Source organism: Myodes glareolus, chromosome 23 (assembly GCF_982192425.1).
Source record: "Myodes glareolus chromosome 23, mMyoGla1.1, whole genome shotgun sequence".
Classification (NCBI taxonomy): domain Eukaryota; kingdom Metazoa; phylum Chordata; class Mammalia; order Rodentia; family Cricetidae; genus Myodes; species Myodes glareolus.
The window spans coordinates 12,066,816-12,087,191 of NC_142048.1; positions in this window are offsets into that span (position 1 = coordinate 12,066,816).

The following is a 20,376-nucleotide window of genomic DNA, read 5'->3' on the forward strand; positions in this document are numbered from 1 at the left end:
ATAATTATGTAAATTTAAATTGGTACATACAAGTTACTGACACAAAATTATAAATACAATGTTTAAGAATATATTTTTATGTAATTCTATTCTGTATAGGTGTACTAAATTAAATAATGTGTACTAAATTAAATAATAATTGTATTAAAGTCATTAAATTAAAATAGGCATGCAAAAATTTACAAAAATGTCCTTGAGACATACAATAATATGTTTTTAAAGTCATATTATATGAATATTTATTAATTTGTTGTAAGAATGTATCTGGAGTCAGTTTATACCCTGTCTTGGAATGATAGTTGTTCTTTTAGAGTTTTATATACACAGAACATGCATATAATAAATAAAATAAATAAATCTTTAAAAATACATTTGTTGATTCTTTGATTTCTTTATTTCCTATGTGTGTCTTTCTTTTGTTTACCTCTCTTATCTCTAGTAAATGAGGCAGTGGACACATTTTTCTTTTTTTGTGATCTTAGTGGTATTATATAAAGATTTATCCATTCGCCTGAGGTTGAATACTGGTTTCTACTAAATAGCCTTTGTTTTGTTAAAATGTATTCCCTCTATCCCTAGCTTCTTCATTACATTTATCAGGAATGAATATTGGATTTATTCAGTAGATTTTTCTGCACATATTGAGATAACCATTTATTTTCTGTCTTTGTATATTGCATGTATTGATTTACTCATGTTGAACCATCCTGCAACTCTGGAATAATGCCAACTCTTATATGATGAATACTCTTTTTGGTTTGATCTTGAATATGGTATACAGTATTTCATTGAGAATTTTGCATCTATGTTAATCAGGGAAATTGGTTATAATTTTATTTTTGTTTGTGTCTTTTTCTGATTTTCTTACAGTGTAATAGGATTTGAGCCCTACTTTGTGAGAAGGAACCCATTCTTGGTACTGTGAGCTCATTTAACATCAGGAGATTGTAGGTCCCAGTGGAGAAACACTATTGTTTAACTCAATTGGAAAGAATTAAATTCCTTCTATGACATTATGCTTGTATCCATGAGGCAGGAGGACAGTATCTGTCTCAATCAGTGAAGCCACTCATTGATATGAATAACTGTGAATTCAGAGATTGATGGTTATTTAGGTTGTTGAGAGTAAGTGAAAGTTGAGAGCTTATACCTTAAAAAAAAAAAAAAACATTTCCACCACAAACACTCTGGGAACATTGCTGAAGAGGATAATAGAAGTATGTGCCAAGGATAAGGTAAAGATGTTCAACATGCCATTCTTAAGACAACTAACAATCCAGAACTCCTAATAGCTGTGGTTACTAACCTTGGGCCCACACAAGACTAACCCTGTCAACAGTCATAGAAAAGCGAAGAATTCATAGGGCCATATCACTTCCCACTAAACTGCTAGCAAGTGATACTTTTGGGGGTGGGGCAAAATTTCTGTTTTGTATACACTGTGAAACCCATCAGGATTATGACTCAAAAGCATAACCACATGGGCAAAGTAGGACCTGGCTAGACACAGTGATTCACAAAACAAAATGAACAGACATAAATATGAGAAAGAGACTTTGTGGGTGAAAGGGGGTTAGTCAGGGGTAGGGAAATTGGAGGGGGACTGAGAAGTTTCAGTAAGTCTGGCAGTGGCTGTTTATTAACCCAACACTCTAGAGACAGAGGTAGTCAGATTCCTGTGAGTTCCAAGCCAGTCTGGTCTACAAAGCCAGTTCTAGCATAGATAAGGCTGTTACACAGAAAAACCTGTCTCAAAAATGCAAAAAGAAAAAAAAATTGTTAGTCAGCATTACATGCATGTGTGAAACCATAAAAAGCAAATTGATTAATGATAATAGTTGCTGATTGTTCGATAAAAGTTGTGGAACAAGTTTGAAACAACTACGAACAATAGGAAATGGGTCCATTCTAATGAGGGTTCAGATTTTTCTTTTGATGGGGACACATGCATTAATAATTTAATTTAATTGTGAAACTAGAAATTATGTGGCATTATTCTGAAGCAAGAAGGCATTCAAATATAACGTTAATTATGTGTTTGGACACATTTGTGGCCTCAAAGAGTAGAAATATCTTTGAGTTTCTCAACCTTGAGATTCATCAATGGGATTCCAAACACAAAGCTTCAAACCAGCAAAAGCAGGTATTTTATAACCTTAATCAAAAATCACAGGTTACAAATCTCACAGATTTTAAAATGCATTCTTTCCCTAAACCCATTTATTACAAATCATGGAGGCAGGTGTGCGTATGTGAAAGTGGAGATGGTGCTCCACCCTGGAAGCATCATTTCTTGAATTTAATTGTATGACTTTCTTACGTAACAAGGAAATAAGCATAAGCAGGAAGTGATAACTCCAGGCTCCAGTGAAAGCAGGTACAGAAACCTTATGATTTTTTTTCTTTGTAAAGAGAGGAACACTTTCCAAAAGGACAGGAACTTTGAGCTTTGTTTCAGTGATGAGAGGACTATAGATGCTAACTGTAATGACTGCAAGTTCAGAGCAAAAGTTCCTATTCTGTGACCAACATATATGATATGTGCCTCCTTCCCCTATGCCAGCCTGTCTTGCTAGAGATCTATTCATCGTACTCATTTCCTTTTATTGTTCTTTGATGATCAGTTCTGTTTCATTGTATATATATATATATATATATATATATATATATATATATATACATATATATGTTTACTTATTTTCTCTCTTTATTAACATATTTCCTTTTTCCAGTGAGATTTTTTTTATTGTTTTCTTGTTTAAGGTTATACATTGAGATATAGCAGAAATTAGATTATTTCTTCGGAATATCTTTCTTTCATAATAAGAATACATGTCATAAATGTCCACTTCTTCACAAACTTTGGATAAATTTATACTCAGTTTTATTCAGGTCTGTACATTTAATTTTCTTTGACACTTCTTTGACTTGCAGAGTATTCAGATATATTAGTTAATTTCCAAACACTTGTGGTTTCTTGTGTTATTTTTCTTATGCTAATTTATATTTTGATTCCATATGAACTAGTCATTCTCTAATATGGTCAAGGATAGATTCGGCATCATTTCAGTCCCTCATAGATTGCTGATTTGTCTTTAATACTAATTATTTCGTTTATTTTTGAGATTATAATTATATTATTTCCCTTTCTTTTTCCTCTCTCCAAGCACTATAACAAACTCCTCTTTGTTCTCTTTCACAATCAAAGCCTCTTTTCATTAATTGCTCTTATATTTGTATGTGTATATACATGTATATATGTGCAAGCATACATATATACATATATTTTTAAATGTATAAATCAAACTATTTAAGTTTACTAAAATTTGTTTTTATGACTTATTGTGTGGCGTGTTTTGGTTGACATGGACATACTTATCTTATAATATATATTAATAATACTGCGACTGCCTTGCTCAAATTTTAAATACAGAAAGAAAGAAGCTAAACTTCATATTCAACCTCTGATAATGGGGTTATAGTTTACATGTGAAAGTTTGGTTTTCATAGTGTTGCTGTTGCAGAAAACATGTTCTGTTGTTTTCTCTAGAAAGAGAAATATTAACACTATTTTTGTTTTGTTTAGTAGTTTTTAAATTAAAATACAATTGCATTTCCTTTTCCTTATTATCTTCTTTGTGTCCCCAAGCTATCTCAAATTTATGGATAAAAATTATCAACACATATATGTATAAATGTATAGATATATAAATAAAACCTAATGAGTCCTTTGGAGTTGAGAATTCAGTTAGGGGATCTTCCTGAGAATGACCAAATCTATTCTTTTGACATTTTTATTTGCCTGTGGTTCTTGGTCTAAGAGTGAGGTCCCATGAGATTTCCTCTTCAACATTACCATGTTTATTGGTGTTATCATTTTCAGGTCTTGTATAGGCAGCTGTATGTGGCTATATCATGAATGTAGATTTCTTGTGATTTCTAGGAGACAATATCTCACATCAAACTTCCCAAACCTTGGAATTTCTTCTTCATTTCCACAATATTCCCCAAGATTAGCTATAGGAGTCATGTTGTATATCATCATAACTATATCCATGTGTTTCATGGGTCTATGGTACCCCTGATCAGTTCTTTGTATCTTGACCAGTTGTGGTGCTTTGTAATGGTGATGAGGGTTAAGAGACACACTTATCTTGGAGTATTAGTATATTTACTTAAAATTTAGCTAAAAATTATGCTGGTATAATAAAGTAACAGTAGACGATTATCCTTTAAGATATAGGAGCTCAAAAACCTGGAAGAGCTGGGTAAGTTTCTAACAATAGGCATGATTTTCCCCCTACTGGGTGAGACTTAAGTTAAGTTAGATTATTATTGGTTACTGTTAAAATATGCAGGCCACTATTGAACCTTCTTGCCATGCTGGTTCTTACTTAAGTTTAGAAGCACCATGCCTTGGTAGGACTAGTTTATGTTTCCCTCTCCAATGTACTGTGACCTGATTTCAACTATAAAGACAGAAAGTTATAAAACTTGATGCTTCAAATATGGCTGCAAATACTTTAGCTGTGTGTAATGACTTAAATTCACAAATTGATATTGACAGAAATAATGCATTGAGACTTCTGAGATTAATTGAAAAAAACATACCGATCTCTACTACCTACCAACCATCTATCATCATCATCTTTCATTATTCTACCAATTATCTATCAATCATCATCTGTCATTTGTCAATCTTCTATTTATATCTATTTTATGATTTATCTATATCTGTTTATCCTATCTATCTATTTATCTATCCATCTCATTTATCTGCTCTCTTGTCTTTCTCTCTCTTTCTTCTCTCTGTCTCTTGCCCAGCCACTCTTACCTCATAATTGGTTATTTGCAATGGTTTGTTGTAGGAACATTAATGAGACATTGAAAATACTGAGGCTCCCTCACTCAAAGTGAGTACTGACTCTTTAGTTACATGAGTAAGGCCCATGGAAAACTAATTCCTTGATGCTCCTTAAGTTTTTGTGCGACTTTGTTCAGTCTAAGATCTTGACTCAATGGCATGGGCCATAAGGTTCTGTTAATGAATTTAAATCAGGTAGCAAACTATTCCTGTATTACTGACCCTCACACAGAGTGAATGCTAATAAACACCTAATATTGTCTTCACTCACCCAGTTTTAAAGCTATAAATAGACAGTAATAAATATGTAGTCTACCTTGTTTGATAACTATTGTTTTGTGGAGTGTGTGTGTGTGTGTGTGTGTGTGTGTGTGTGTGTGTGTGTAAACTGAAGTTTTAGTATCATCATAACTTTGGAGAATTTTGCAGTGTTGCTATATTAATTCATGTAATTTTCTCTGACTGTAGTCAGAATCCTTGAACTCAGACTTAGAGACGGGTTAGGTCCTTTCTATTGAAGTTTCCATTTGGACTGAAAAAGAAAAGAAAATTCTTAATGTTGTTGAGAAAGGTAAACATAGAAGCATATAGTTAGAGAGAGAAAAGTATAGTAGATAATCCCATATTTATCCTTTACATAAACTGTTATTTGTATCTATGAAGAACTTCTAAATCATTCTGATTTTTAAATCATGATTTAATGAATAGCAGCTTTAATCAATGAGTAAAGATTACAGGTTTTTAAAATCACATATAAAAAAGAGGTATGTCTATTCAACTTAAATAAAATATACTCTGGGAAGTCTTCCTTGATTGCCTAGCACTTGACCTAGTATCTGCTATTCTCTGCTTAGTTCTCTGTGCATTCTCTGATAAGGTTAATTGACAAGTAGAAAGAATGTAGAATTAGATGGTGTCTGAGAATCTGGGAACAGAGACTGTGGGAGATTATCTTGATTCTTTAATTAGGTGGGGAAAACCCCATACACTGTGATTGACACAATTTTCTCTCAAGGGGTCCTGAACTGTATAAAAGCATGATAAACAGAAACATGTGTGCATTCATCCTTTGTGTCCTCATTTTGGATGCCACTGAAGAATAGTCAGAAGTTCTATTGACTTAAACGGTCTGTTATGATAGGCTAAATTTCAACCTTTTCTCTATTAAATTGATCTTGCTATAATATTCTTTTATCAGGAAACTGAGAGAAAAACTGTTACCAAGAGTGGAGTCACTGTAATAAACCTGATCATGCAGTTTTTATTTTTTGGGGGTGGGGCTGAAATATTTTCTGTAAGTAATATAGAACAATTTAAAACTTTAGTGTTAATAATACATTGGTTTTTGTAGGCAGACCTTACTAGGTTACTCTGTTATGCACTTGTAAGATAAGAATACAGAGAGGTATGTAGATATTAGACTCCTTGCTCATGAGGTTAAGTTCAGAGGGGAGTAAAGATTCTCTCAAGAACTGAGTTTGTGGTGATCTATGAGAAATTTTGGCCAAAACCTGGCTTCATTTAGCTTACATCTTGAGGACCTTAATTAAGTTTAATTTATATATAAATTAACTGATTTGGTTAAAAAAATCAAGACAGGAAATCACTCAAGATGATGCTGTGAAACAGCTGTTATTGGTAAAATAATTACAGCAGAAAATAACACTCAGGTGCTTCACTGGAACAATAGAATGGTATCCTGAGGGCTCATGTCTGCTTCTCGTAGTCTCTATCCTGTGAACCTCTAAATTAATTCAAAGGAAGAAAACATAGGCTGAATAGACTCTCTGATACTTGACATTATGGAGACCAGAGAGAATACATGTATATACATATATATTCCAGTTTCCACATACATATTACAGTTTTGAGATGTTGAACTTTTCAAGTGTTGGAATTCTTGAAGAGTACAGCGACTTTTAAAATTGTTCTTAATGTATTATAATATATTTGTAAGTCATGAGGACATGGGTGGAAGATTACAGCTGTGAAGTGGAGAAGTAGTATGTTTACTACTGTTCACAGGGGGTGGAGACGTGATGGTTATTATTAGTTGTCAACTTGACAGAATCTAGAATTCCCTGGGAATGAGACTGACAACCATGCTTGTCCAAGACTATCTTGATCGTTTTACCTGATGTGTGAAGACTTGTCTACTATATGTGACATCATTTTGTGAAGCAAAGTGATGTGGGGCCACTAAACGGAGAAGATGAAATAAACAGCTTTATATTTACATTCACCTTTTCCTGTTTCTAGTTGTGGGTGAGATGCTGCTTGAAGTCCCTGCAGCATTGACTTCTACATGGTCTCCTTGTACTGTGGATTAAAATACATCCTTTTCTCTTTAGATTCCCTTATCAGAGTATCGTATTACAGCAACAGGAAAGGAAACTAGAAAACATCATTTTAAAACTTTATTTACTTCTAATATGTCTACTCTATCATGTATTTTGGGAGTTTGGAGAAGGTTGTTAAATGATATTAGTATATTAGTATATCTTGAAAAAAGTAGATGACCACATAGTATCAGAGCAAATCTATGACTCGATATTAGATTTGATATTAGATTGAATTGAATGTAAAAGTTTCCCTTATCATTTACATCATATATAGTTTTCACTTTAACCACTTGTCATTCTGTTCTAGGTCTCAATCTAATAATAGGCCTGGATGTTTATCTTTCACTCGTGTTCATTATAGATAACTCTAGAAAAGAAAGGTGAAGACAAAAAGAAATCTGAAAACAAACGAGGTAAAGTTAACAACAAGGAATGCCATGCAACTGCTGAAGGACAAAGACACCACCAGAGCCTTGCTGGTAGGCCACAGTCTCATGATGATACACGGAGTAATAGAAATGGATTAAAAGAGCTAGTTAGAAATGTGCCTCAGACATTTGCCAAACACTCTTGTAATTAATATAGTTTCTGTGTGATTGCTCAGGTCTGAAAGCTGTGAATGAATGAGCAGTCTCTGTTTACACTAAAACTCTTATAAAGGAAACCATTTAATTGGGGTGGTAACTAACAGTTTCTGAGGATTAGTATATTATCATCATGATGGGGGCATGTTGGTATGCAGGCTGGCATGGTGCTGGAGAAGGAGCTACTACATTTTGATATACAGGCAACAGGAAGTAGACTGTGACAGTGGTTATAGCTTGAGCATGTATGAGACTTTGAAGTCCAACCCAAGAGCGACAGAATTCCTTCAACAAGGCCACATTTACTCCATAAAGGCCACACCTACCAATAGTGCTAGTAAGTGACTTTATGTGGGGCAATTACATTCAACTACCACAGAGATTATATTCAGCATAATGGGTTGTTGAATTTCAGCTTTTTCATAAGGTCAGGTAGTAAATGAAAAAAATATTTAACATAAGAAATAACTATAGGAAAAATGCTGAGTTGTATGAATAGACAGCATCAAATAAAGTATTTTGTATCCTGTATAATATGGATCTACATAATTTGAAACCTGTTTAGGCATCTACTTAGCATATTTATGTTTCAAGTACACTATTCATCTATCACTTTACCTCTCTCTTTTGTCTGGATTTCCTTTAAATAGCATTTTTCAAGTGTCACACAACAATACTTGCTCTGCCATACTGGTATCCTCAGCCTGCTTCTAAATATTGGTTCAAGCACCAAAGGTATTTTGAGTTCCCAAATTTCATTACAGAAAAAAAAATGTACTAAATCAATCTAAACTAAAAGAAAAACAGCTAAGGGATAAATTCAATATAAAAACAATGACCAGTTATTTTTAAAAGCTATAGATAAGCAGACAGAAGATAGACAGGATATTTGTGGAGATAAATGAATTTGGGAAGATATAGCTATATAGATAAAAATTTAGAATTATCTCTAGAGTGATACATACCTGTTCACTGTAAGTCAATAATACCCAGAACATGGCACATTGTCAAGGGTTTAATGTGACTGACTTGAATAACTGGTAGTTTCATATTAGAAGAATTGAGTATGAATTTTGGAGAACTTCAGACTTTCATGCCTTTGAATTAGAAAAACAATCATATTTTCATAACATTGATAATACTGGTCACATTTATATTACATATACTTATTTAATGTTTATGGATGGAGAAGCTTTCAAGCAAAATTAGTACTGTTATCAATGTTGACTCATGAGGCTATTTCTGTATAATAATCTTTCAAATCATACTCAAATAACCATTTTGTGGGTTTGTGCAACAGGATTATGTATAATATTTTAAAAACTTTACTGTTTATTTACATTTATACTGTTGATATAGTTATATGTGCCTGAATATTTACTAGCATGTATGTATATGCAAAAGGTTTGTGTTTCATGTCCATAGAGGTCTAAAGTAGGTGTTTGATACCCTGAAAATAGAGTTAAATACATTGTGTGACACCTTGGTGCTGGGAATCAAGCCTATGTCCTCTACAAGAACAGCAAATGTTCTAAACTGCAAAGCCATATATCTAGTCACTTAGGTAAATATTTTAAAGTTATTAAGGTATTTCCAGCCCAGAGTGCCCACAATGATCATTTCTCTTGTAATTGTTGCAAATGTATTGAAATTGGAGAAATTGACTGAACTTTAGAATCCTTGTCTTTTGTGTGTGGCTGAGCACATTGAGGGAGTCAATATATGCCTGTTCCCATCCTATTTGGGAATTGAAACCTGGTCTGCTAGTTGCCCACTAAGAATTGATGGTTTATCTATGTTTTTAATGTTATAATAGCAATCACAAAAAAATCACTTTGTTATAAATTATGGAAAGAACAAAGATTATATATGTAAAGGAAGAAATAAAATGGATAATTAAGGAGACTTTAAACATAAAACATATCAAACTAAAACCATATAAGAAGCTTAAATCTACTCAGTTATGACACACCAACTCATCCATGAAAGGATGATGACTTTTGACTGAGGGATAAAGCACAAACTTCATACAAATACTGTCAAAGAATGGAATGATTCTAAAGATCGAAACTGAAATATGAAAAAAAGATTCATGGAAAATCAAAGAGGGAAGTTTTGTCATATGTTCATAACTAATTATCCCTCTGATATCAGTATGACTTGGTGCTTTGCTTATAAATTATTTATACCTTCAAAACAAGCCAAATATTTTTATCCATTCTGTTTGTGAGTTTTCTAAGCAATGCTTCATCCTATTCAGTGACATGTGCATGACTACTCCTGTCCTAGCAATCAGCAAACACAGAAACATGTGCCATCAACAAACGTAATATGCAAAGATGGGTAAGTAACCTAACAACTAAAGCAATATTTTGAGTTGTAAAAGGCAAGCATGATAGTTACTAGTTAATAGCAATGGTCCATCAATGTGGCAAAGAGGGGCTGCTTATTTGTCCTGGTCATCTAGCTTAGCCCCAAAATAACCACACAGAAACTTTATTAATTAAATCACAGCTTGGTCCATTAGATCTGGTTTCTTATTGGCTTATTCTTACATTTTAATTTAACCCGTTTCTATTAATCATGTGGCAGTGGCTTACCAGATAAAATTCCTAACATTTGTCTCTGGCGGATCCATGACGTATCTCTGATTCTGCTTTCTTCCTCCCAGAATTCAGTGTCCTCTCCACATACATAAGTTCTGCCCTATCAGGCCAAGGTCGTTTCTTTATTCATTAACCAATACAAGCAACACACAGAGGGGAATCTCACGTCACCTCCCTTTTTCCATTTAAATAAAAAGGTTTTAACTTTAACATAGTAAAATTAAATATAACAGGTATCAAGCAAGAATTACATTTACAATATTTCTATTGACATTATCTTTTATCATAACTGTAGAAAACTGTAACTATTACTATAAATTATTCAACTCCATCAAAGACTCCAGAAGGATATATTACCTAAGTAAACAGGAAGCACATTATAAACAACTTCCAAAATTCTAGAATTGCCACAGACATCTCGCTGCCTGGACAGTCACCCAAAGTTCTTCCGTATCATTGAGGCATCCATCTTCAGCTTACAGGCCCATGGTATCCCACAGTCTTTTCCATGAAGCAGGAAATTTCAAAGACAGTTCAGTTACTTTCTTCTGTTACCTGCAGATTGTCTCACTTACTCTTTCATGAAATAGGAACCCCAAAGGACCATCTCACCTTTAGGCAAGTTCAGCAGTCAACTCTCTGTGGGTACTGTATGTCAGTGAAGCAGTCCAGGCAAGAGCAGTTTCTTGACCAATTGGTGCTCCCTGGAGCAGACATGGCTCACCGTTAAGAAAAGTTATAAGTTATTAAAACATTTAAATGCCATATTCTGAAGGTCTCTGAAAGATTTGAAAAATAGCTGACTGAAATATATCTCTACATATCTAGAATAATTAACATGATGACAAACTTGACTATTATAGATGATTATCTGTTAACTTATATTTCTTAACTATATATTACATTTTTAAATGAACTACACAATCACAGTACCTTAATAAAGATCAGAAATATATATACATATAACAAAATTGTATCAATAAACCAAGATTCATACCACTGCATATTATTCATATCTATACCATATCCCCCTTTAAATGTAAAAAAATTATAAACAATATTTGGGAATATGGGCAAAGTTTTTTTTCCATACTGCTGCCTGTTGTTCGGGAGGTACTGTTAATCAAGTCTTTCATTCTGTATCCTGTGTTCTAGGTTCATCTCAGTCAGCAGTTGGGCAAAGTAATGTTTTAAAGGTGTTCAAAGCAACCTTTAAGGGGAATGTGGTCTATTAAACCACACCAGCCTAGAGGCAATTCACAGGTTCTCATCCTCTGTGGAAACTAAAGAAAAACCTCGTTTCCAAAGCAACTTATACTTTGACCCAAATTCTGAAGTCAAGATATGTTTATCATATACATGCTAGTTTAGCTTAGCAGCCCATATAATGAAATGTCTCTCTGTACTTAGTTCCTTCACAGTCATAAAATTCAAAGAAAACACAATATACATAATCCTGACTCTCTGTGAATTATCCGTTTTTACATGGTTTATTTTTCTTTACTCCTTTTATTCTGTCTATTTAATGACTTTGCCTGTTTTTAAAAACAAAAAGCATTAACTTTATTTTATGACTCTCTATACTTTGTTTGTTTCTTCCAACCCTATGTACATTTATCCAACACTGTGACCCATTTAGAGGTCGTTTATGTCTGAATCTGTCCTATTGTGAATCTCTAATTCTTTACTGTCCAGGAACATTTCTCACAATGCTAAGTGCTTCTTAAAACTCAAAAACATCATTGTTATCATTGCTAGGGGTAATATGACAGTGCCTGCATGCCCTGTCCAGTCCAGTATGGTGGAGCTGCTGGCGCCTCTGAGCTATGTGCACCTCCCCATGTCTAGGCACACAGCTGGTCCATGCCACCAACAAGCAAGCTATAGCACTTTGCACACAAACCCCATTCAAATACACTGTATCGCGCAAGAGTCAGAGATCCCGCTAGCTACATAGCCCAGAAATCCTGCATTTCAAAATGACATGGCTTTGTTTTTTTCTGCAGCTGAAGCTGAGTCAGGAAAATCTCTCTTAAAGGTGCTGTGGCACGTTGCCAGCAAACAGCAAAAATCTGTGTTAAACTCTGTATTTTTTTGTGTGTAGAATTTCTCTTTAAACTTTCTCAGTCTTTACGTGGACATAGTCAACCACGTTGAAGCACCAATTGTTGTAGGGAGAGGCTGCTTGTTTGTCCCAGCTTCCCGGCTAGCTAAGCCCCAAAATAACCACACAGAAACTGTATTAATTAAATCACTGGCCCATTATCTCTAGTTACTTATTGGCTAATTCTTACATCTTAATTTAACCCATTTCTATTAATCTGTGTATTGCCATATGGCAGTAGCTTACTGGACAAAATTCACAGCGTCTGTCTCTGGCAGATCTGTGGCATATCTCTAACTCTGATTTCTTCCTCCCAGAATTCAGTACTGTCTTGTCTACTTACCTAAGCACTGCCTTATCAGACCAAGGCACTTTCTTTATTCATTAACCAATACAAGCAACACACAGAGGGGACTCCCACATCACATCAAGGATTATCACTGCTGCTATCTTTTCACAGGTAATAAGCCAATTAACTAGCCTTTATGCTTCTGGCCATCTCTGTCTCAAAAAAAAAATCTTCATTCTCTGAGTTTCTTTTCTTTCATATTCTTTGTTTCATCATCCTCACAGCCACCTTTAAAACCTAAATATACTTGTCATTCATTTCAATTTTTTCTTTTGTGTTCTTTACTTAAGAATTTTGGTTGCCCATTTAGGCCATCTGAGAAGACACAAAAGAAAAGTTCTTTCACACCTTTGCATATAACTATAATCAGAGGTTAAGAGAGCCATGCAATTACCCTTGCGGCAAAGGACACAGCCATACTACAGTTTTCAGTTACTTTATTTCATTGACTACAACGTTCCTATATTTCAGATCTGTATGAGTCCCTATTACAGAAATCTCATCCTACTTTGACATCTGGATGACATCAGTAAAGCTGGGAATCTGCACAAAGTCTAGTGAAATAATTGGAAAGTCGTGTCAAAGAAGGAAACCTACTGCTGTGCTGGTGTTTTCACTTTGATGATGTCTCACTTGCCCACCCTCACTTTTATTGCCCGCGTTTCTAATGTTATAACCATGGCATCATTTTTCTCATTGTTTTGGTTATGACATTGTAAAGAATATTTACCTTCACTTTTATGAGTTGTAGAATGATAGCATTTTAAGTCATATTTAAGGCAATTTAGAGTTAATTTTTGTGTGTGGTTTAAGGGGTAGGCTTGTTTTAATTTAGTTTATTTTTTATAAGTGTACACAAAATTTTCCAAGGATTATTTGATGATGGGACTATCTTTTGTCCAGTATGTATTATTCTGAAAAAAATAATTACAGTGTATATTTGGGCTTGCTTGTGAACTCTCTATTCTGTCCACTGCACACAGAAAAGAAACATATGTCAGGATCAAAAGTTGGCATTCAGTTTGGAACAACGTATCTCATAAACAGTTAATTATTGCAATTTTATGCAGCTGTGGAGAATGGAGAATAGGTAGCGATTACAGGAGAATTTTTCTATTGACTGGGAGATGAGAGATTGGAGAAGCATTACAAGGAATTAAAAAAATCCATGATTATAAATGTATACATTTGAGTACTATATAGTTTTGCAATGATATAAATAAACATTTATCTCAGTAAATAACAAAAATAATATTAAAATAAAAGAAATTCATATAAATTAAACTATACAACCACAAATATTAATTTAGAAAAATAAGAATTAATAAATAAATTAGATTAAGAAATTTTGATGAGATAAACTATTCAAGAAAAATGCATATTACATAAAACTTTGCCTTTAATGTAAATAAATGTAAATTTACAAAGGAAGATACTTAACACCACAAGGTATTGGCAAAGAGTTTTATCATTTATGTGTAAAAATACTGCATAGTGAATTTTTTTTTTTGGTTGTGAGGCTTAAACATTCTACATAAATACTCTATCACTGGCTCACATTTCTGGCCTCTGTGTTTGAATTTGATTGTGCAGTCTGATAGGATCAGTCTTCTAAAGACCAGAAAAGAGTGGCGGTGCTCAGCAGCTGGAACGGGAAAAGAAATGGACAAATTGCATATTCTCAAGGCAAGGGGATCATAATTAATAAAGTTTGTACATTTCAATTTGTAAACATATATTTCAAGCACTTTTCACAAATAGAATTCATTGTTAAAGTCTTTGAAGTAAAGCATTTATTAATTATGTGATTGAATTATTCTAAATTGTACTCATAATATTGAAATTATATCAAGTTCATTTATACAACTACAATTTGTCAGTTTTCTATGAAAAAGAAATGACAACTTTTTTGACTTCTTGGTAAAGTAAGACTGAGCTTTGAATTGCTTAAAATTTAATCTCTTTTTTTTCCTGCGTTTTTTAGGATTCCTTTTCTCATAGAACAGGCTAAGGTTAAACACAGTAGATTGCCATGTAGCTGACAATCGAATTGATTCTCTTGCTTGTGCCAGATAGATGCTGGAAATACAGGTGTGTATTACCATCTCCAGTTTCAAATAATTTTTGTATTAAGTTTAACTAAAATTGTACCATCCACTTGAATTGCCAAATAAGTTAACAGTTCAATTTCTCATTTTTCCTTATCTATGAAATAATAGGTGGAATGAGATAACTTCTAAAGGTCCTTTCACACATAACATTCTGTGACATCAATTTGCAATGAATTTTATTGAAAAGACCTTTCAGAACCAATTATTCATAATAAGTACTTTCTTATTATTGTCAAACCTAGTTGATGCATAAAACAGGTAAAGATCACAATATAGTTTCCAGTAGTGGAAAAACTTATCTTCTGATATTTGAATTGAGCTTAAATGCTAGCATAAAGTCAAGGCCTGGGAAGCCAAGTGCATTCTGTGCGACTGCTGAAAAAGATGTAAGAATCACATTTTATCTTATTACATAGATAAGCCATTTGCCCACAGGACAGGGGAACTGGATCCCTTAGTTCACCCACAATGTTTACTTCTGCCTTTTGTTTTCTCCTTTTGTGTATTTGTGCATGGCATGGGCATTTGTGCATTTGTGTTCACATGTGTAGGTATGTAGAAGCCTGAGGTTGAGGCAGAGAGTCTTGATGTATATCATTCCTCCTAGTCTTTGGAGGTAAGTCATCTTAATTAAACCAACTGTTCTCCAATGTGTGTAGTTCCAGTAGTGAGCTTGTGTCCAGGTCTGGTATCTGCCTTTCAAGATTAGAATCCAGGTATCCTGCCTTGATCTCTACAGTGTGTTTGGGTTCTTGGGAATCAGAAACCGATTCTCATACTTGCCCAGCAAACACTTTAACTACTGAACCATATTATTCATTTCTTTTATGTCCTCATAGTCATAAATGTATCATTTTCATGACTGTTTAATATAATAGTGAATGGCTATAACTTAGTTAATTCAACCTATTACATGCTTTACATTATGTTCTAGTAAGTGTTACTGCATTATCATAACTACTTTGCTTTGTTTCCTGTTTATTACTTGTCCCAGCTAAAATTACAGATGTTCACATTGGTACTGTTACTAATAGTCACTCTGTGCCAATGCATTCTAATTTCATATGCCAATGTAACTGTATTGACTTGGAGTCTCTGGCAGGCACTTCACTCTACCATTTCATATCTTACCATTATGGAAAATTTAGTGACTCCCAAGGTCGTCTTATGAGACTTTTCTAATGTATCCAAATAATAATTGAAGAAATAATATCAGATATATGTTTATTTGCTAGAAACAAAATAGTCAATCTTTAATCTTTACCATCAAAGGACAAAACTCAGGACTGAAGAGTTGTTGAAGGTTAAGGACACATGTTGATCAGACAGAGGATAGGAGCTCAGTTCCCAATAAAAGTGACGTAACTCAAGCTCCTGGGGACATAACACTTGTGTCCTCTGTTGGTACATAGCACTGTGCACCTGCACACACACACACGCACATGCACACAGCACAAACTAACTTTTTCGCACAAACCTATGCATATGAATAAAAGTAGATAGAATATATTTCTGTCATATATATATATATACACATATATATATATGTATATATACATATAATCTGAAATATACCATTTCAGACCACAGACACAAAACTAAGACATGTTTTGAAACAATCAGAAGCATATTAGGGGTCAATGAGATTATTCAGTAGGTTAAGGCTCTTGCTGACAAACCTGAAAAACTAGGTTTGATCCCCTGAACCAAAATGGTAAAAATTGAAAAACTCTTTTAAGTTATCCTTATTCATGCTGCATCATGTGGATATACATACTCACATACATACATAATATGCAGATAACAAAAATAATAACTAAATAAAATTTCAAAAGCGTATTAGAAAAACTCATAATTTCTTTGTGTTGTTAAGAGATTATACACTTCCTTCATTTATCCTTTTACTCAGTCATTCATCCCTGGTATGATAGAATTGTTTGAACTGTGATAAGAAAAGTTCGGAGAACAATGTAAAAATGCCAGACAATGCAATGTGATCCACTTTTCAAATGATCTAAATGTTAGTTGGAATTTCTGTTCAATATGATTGTTTTAGAAAATAGCTTTTATGTACCTTTATGTGACCAATGTGTCATTTTAAAACTGAATATGGAACCTTCAGAATATTTCTTCTTAGACACAGTAATACATCATGAATTAGAGATCTGTGAGAATATTGCTGTCTCTCCAAAGGATTCATTGTAACTTCCACTAGAAAGTTTTATTAACCACTTCAAAGGCCAACCACTTCTTGCTAAACATGCTGTGGCAAAGAGTCTTTTATTTTGATTAAGTATCAAACCCACTTTGGACATTCTAGAACTCTATTACCTATCACATATACTATAAGAACAATAACAAAATGTCATAAAAATCCCAAGACAACCCCATTAAACGCAGTGAAATAAAGCTTTCTTGAAATATTTAGAATGACTGCTAGCCTTTCTGGTCACACTATTCCAAGGGTCACAATGCACTTGCAATTTTATTTCCCAAAACTGTTCCCGGCACTCAAGTCAGTAGACAGTGTCTTAGCCTCACCACTTTATTTAAAGCTAGTGCCTGGTTCTCACGTTGTTTATCAGCATTCCTAAGTGATCCCCAGCATTCCACAGAACAGAAAAAAACAGAAAGCACTCTGGCTAGAGATCTGCTTTGTCTCCACTCTTAATTAGCCAATCCATTCCCCTCTTTTGCTCTCCTTGACTTATTTCTAAATGCTCTCATCTTTTTGGACTCATGATATAGTTGTGAAGCTTTTGCTTATTCTATATAGATAATTTCCTAGATGATTTCCATTTCTTATTATATCTTGACAGTCCCTGCTGCTCTCTTTTTCCACATGAATTAAAAACATGCTCCTACACAATCTGTATCATTTCAAGTCTTGTCTTTTTTTATTTTAGGGCCTGAAAAATTTCACATACTTTATTGAGAGGGAGAAGTTTTTAAGTTACAAAAGCAATGGAAAGGAAACTCATAGAAAGTAATGTATTCCTTCCAAACTATCCCATGAGGATGACTCATTTGTATTAGCTGGTGAGCTAAGCCGGTGCACCCTTACTAGCTGGAGTCTCTGGTTTACATCAGAATTGCTGATAGTACTCTGCCTTCTATGACTTTTGATAAATGTATGATGACACCATTAAAATGCTATACAAGATAGTTCACAGCCCATATATACCCTCTGCTTCCCCTACCTTTCTCTCTTTTACCTTTCTAACTCTGGGGATGACTGACCTTGACTAACCACAGTTACACCTCTTCAGAATATCGCACAGTTGGAATCATACAGTCTTTCTCAATTTGCCACATACTTGTTTAGCAATGTGAGCTTAACGATCCTTCATGTTTTCTTGGGTTTCATGTCTCATTTATTTTCAACATGCCATAGTAATCCAATGATCTGGATGCACTTACATTTATTTCTTCTTGCAAAAACTACTTGTTTATGTTCAAGTTTCAGCAGTTATGTTAAATGGTTGAGGATTTTGTATGGACATCAATTTTCAGTCAAGGAGTATGATGGCTCAGTTTTCAGTAAGGCAGTGTTAAGCTTTCTGAAAATTTTCTTAATTACTTTCTTTATTTTATTTATCTAAAATATTTTATTGTAGCAACTATTTATTGTGAGTGTCTTTGTGTATATTTGTGTGTGTGTGTCTGTGTGTGTTTATGTGTATGTGTCTGTGTGACTGGGTGTGTGGTTTCATGTATGTCGGTGCATGACATGTCTACGTGTCTGTGTGTGTATGTGTGTCTGTGTCTTTCTATGTGTATGTGTCTTTGTGTCTGTGTATGTGTATGATGTCTGTGTGACTGTATTTCTAAGTGTGTATGTTGAATACGTGTCTGTATGGATGTGTGTGATGTCTGTGTGACTCTGCGTGTGTTTGTATATGTGTGTTGACATTCACATGAAAGAATGTACTTGTGGAGGTTAGAGAACAATGGAGATGCTTCTCTCCTTCAGTCATTGTTATCCTGGAGCTGACTTTAGATTGTCAGGCTTGGCAATATGCACCTTAATCCACTAAGCTCTCATTGATCTATAATTTCTCAAAAGTGTGACTGACTATAGGAATCTTATATTTTTAATGAAGTTTGAGTTATTGATTTTGTCATGAAGTACACATATTAAAAGCCACTACCAACCAAAAGTCATGAGTATATGTTCTCATATATACATGTATACACACACACACATATATATATGTATATATATATATATAAAAAATATTATAATTTTGAATGTTTGTGTTAGTACTCTGGTTCATCTTAAGGCCATTGTTTATGAGAGGTGTATTTCCTTCACATAAGAATATCTCTTTATTGCTACCATTTATTAAGTATATTTAAATTTCTGCATTTGTTTGATTACTAGTCAAAGATTAGAGGACTCCATTTGAGTGTGTTTTCCTCAACATTCTGATATGTCACACTGACCAATGACTTTTCTTTCCTCAAAACAATCATGCATTGTCACTGTGTCTTGAAAAATCAGTAGTTAAGACTAGTTTTTAGTTGTGAGTTCAAAGACTTTTTTATACTACTTCGGTATTTTTCTGGGCATTCTTGTTCACTTGTTTTCAGTTTTGGGGGGTTATTAATATTTCTCCTGTTAGCAATGACATTAAAAAAATCATTCATTATCCAATGTCTTCTTTGGGATCTCACTTTGAGCAGTATCCTCTCGTTGAAATATCCCAGAAATCTAACTGACTTTATTATTGTTGATTCATTTTCAAAGTTTTTCCTAGAATAAGGCATCCTTCTCTCTACTGTAGTCTTTATCTCTCTCTCTTTCTCTAAAGCAGCTATAGGATTCTTTAACAGATGCTTATTTTTCATGTCAGGAAGCAGTTCCTTAGTTAAGAACATTTACTGAAATCCACAGATCATAAAATGTTCAGTGAATTTTAATTAATGCATATCCATGTAGCCATGATTTCAGTCAAGAAACTTTGAGCTCTCCAGAGATTGCTGACACCCACTTCCAGTCAATCTCCCTCTCTCAGAGCAAGCCACGATCAAACTTACATAATAATGGATTTATTTCATTATTCTTGAATGCCACTGGAACAGTTTATGTAGTTAGACACCTTTTGGGGTCTGAATTTTTCTTTGGCAAGTTTCTGAGATTCATTCATGTTGCCATATGTGAAACTGAACTACAAATGTACTAGTTTCATTGGTAAGCAGTGTTTCATTGTGTGCACATGACATAATTTGTTCTCCTAACCTATTTTCCCTGAGTGTTTGGATTTTATCAGCTTTATCTACAATAAATAGTGTTGATTTGAATATTCTTGTACAATTTATATTTCTCATAGGAAATTAACTAAGAGTTGAATTCTGATTAGATTTCTTTGGTTATTATTTAACAGTATAAAAAGTTGTCAGAGACTTTTCAAAG